Genomic DNA, 2,866 nt, shown 5'->3' with positions numbered 1-2,866 from the left:
TTGGGCTCGAACCCACGACCTCCTCCATGTATACCAGGCGAGGTAGTCAACATCTCCTAGACACCGCGGCGCTCTCGAACGGCGCTTTGACCAATTGTCAACTAAGGCTGTAAGGATATTTCTCTGGTTCCACGCACAAATGCCCACACGTGTTGGAACACGCTGATCTGCACTGCTCCACCCAAAGTACATTACCGCATACAGATTCTGTGACCGCATGCGCATGCTAATCTATTAATAGGTCCAATACATGATGCAGCCATTAACCCGAGACCGATGGAGATGCAATGCATTGTCATCAATAGATTCGATAATCGATTCCAGCACTATTTTAATGATGCAAAAAGAATCAGCTTTAGCCTTTCTGGCAATCATACAGGAGGTGTTCAGATTGATTTGAAGCTTTCGTGACTGCAGGAGTCCATACTCTCTTTGGTTCTTTCGGTAAAGTCACGTCGGTAGAAATACAATAAAAAAACAAATCACGACGTTTCGATTGCAACACAAGCAATCATCATCAGGTGGAAACCCCACAGCAAGAGAAAAAAACACTTCAGCAAAAAAAACATTCTTGCTGTGGTTTTCCCACCTGATGATGATGATTGCTTGTGTTGCATTCGAAACGTCGTGATTTGTTATTATTGTATTGTATTTCTAACTACGTGGCTTTACCGAAAACACCAAAGAGTGTTCAGATGTTCAAACACCAAATCGACACATTGCAAGGCATCAACTCTGATGCATCAACTCTGATGCCTTGCAACATGCAAAACAAAAAGGTCTAATAATATATATTTCAATGCTAATTCCTTTGTCAAGGGGTGCCTCTGCGGATGTGTATGCTTTAACTTTAACATAGCCATTTCTGTGACCAGTCACAAGCTAATCACTCAGCCATTTCAATGCTAAATTATATGCTAATTCCTTTGTCAAGGCGCTTTGTTTCTTCTCACACAGCTTAAAGGTCGTGATCTGAGCGTGTTTTTTTCACTCCAGCGCTGTCCTACCAGACAGTCTCGTCCCTTCACCTGATGAAGGCCACTTGTGTTGTAGCCGAAACGTCGTGAGAATATTATTGTGTCATTTTATTTTGTCAATTTATTATTTTATTCTCATTCTACGTGACTTTACCGAAAGAACCAAAGAAAATATATACATTGTCTATGAAATTGATTGGCCTACACCAGCGACAGCCTCCTACGTGGCCTTGTCTCACCAGTGTTTGAGCAGAGAACGCCAAAAGGCGAACATCACAAAGGCAATCAATCGTGTGTGGTGCATGCAGACCTGACGCCCTGCAATCGATGTGTGAACATATTAACACCTTCTGCGCTATTACCTCTCTTCTTGTACTCACCGTTTTGCTACGAGCAACAATGGTCTCACGGACGCTACTATTTTACACCGCAGTAGAGGCCCCCCATAGCCACTACATGGGGTGGTGTCACGTGCACCGCATGACCTACAAATACGCATCGAAAATAAACATCGATACTCACGCACGCAAATTAAGGAACATACCCGTTTAGATGAATGCACATTGTTTGATGATCAATCGTTGCGGTATTAGAGTACATATGATGTGCATCTATACCAACACCCCCGAATGGACTAATGCACCATCTGATGCGCCCACGTATCTGCCTACCCACGGGAAACAAAACATTGGTCACTTCAGCCTGGATATACACGCACGAAGCTACACTCGCACGCACCGACCCCAGGAAAATGCTATAATTCTGTGCGCATGAATAGTGTTTCGTGTGAGCGAGCAACTCTTGAAGTCGCGATGATGGCGTGGCGAATTATGAATCACGCACGACCAAAACACATTGCTCTCCCATTGCCGATGTGAACATTCAGCATGCGTACTGCACCAAGTGTCTCCGATTAGTTAGCACGGTTGCCTACGTACGGAGCGAAAGAAATTCAACAGATATACTATTAGGGGCGGTCACAGATAAGGGCGCCGTCCATAAATGACGTCACGCGATTTTTGGCGATTTTTGACCCCTTTCGTCACATGGCGTCACAAAAAGTCAGACCCCCCCCTCAAATATGACGTCACAAAGCTCTGCCCCCCCCCCAATTTTTTCAACATGCTTCAAATAGCTTTAAACTATTGTCGTCATTATAGTGCGTATTAATGTGGCGCTGCACTCTGATGTTGTAGGAGAATACATTTATTAAAAGTCTATTTAATTCAGTAGAACGTTTTGTCTATATTTATTTAAAGTTGCGCATTTTGATGTGACGTCACATTTCTCAACCCCCCCCCCCCCTCGTTACACATCGTCACAAATGTCTGACCCCCCCCCCCTCCCCTAGGTGCGTTCCGTCATTTATGGACGGCCCCAAAGCTACAATTTGGTTCACATCAATTGCCACAGGCAGGAATTGAACTCGGGGCAACGAAATTCAAATGCAGTGCATATACACCTATACGGCTACATCGCATATACCTGGAGTAGTGTAATCTTAGGCTGAGTCGACCAATCTGGCTCCCATTTCTCTGTGGGTCTCTATGGTTCAATATGAGTCTCTGGATCTCTATGGGTAGCTATGCACTTTTAAATCATCTAGATTGAAAACTAAGTTCTTTAGAATTGTGTTTTTATTTGCGTTTAGTTTGCTATCCTCCCCCCCCCCCGCACCTCCGATAAGCACGGTCGGATACTTACGGTGCGAAATAACTTAAACATACATGCATTTCAATTGGCCACCAGCGTTGATGTGCACGCACCACAGCCAGGAATGAAACTCGGGACACTGAAAGTGTTGTGCACGGCGCCCAAAACGTCTTGACTGCGACGCCACTCGCACGCACACAAAAAAACATAAAGACACGACCTCACACTGACATACA

The sequence above is a fragment of the Petromyzon marinus genome, chromosome 5, assembly GCF_048934315.1.
Source record: "Petromyzon marinus isolate PM22_M1 ecotype Great Lakes invasive population chromosome 5, UKy_Petmar_22M1.pri1.0, whole genome shotgun sequence".
NCBI lineage: Eukaryota > Metazoa > Chordata > Hyperoartia > Petromyzontiformes > Petromyzontidae > Petromyzon > Petromyzon marinus.
The sequence above is the reverse complement of the archived record's forward strand: the minus strand, read 5'-3'. Positions refer to the sequence as shown.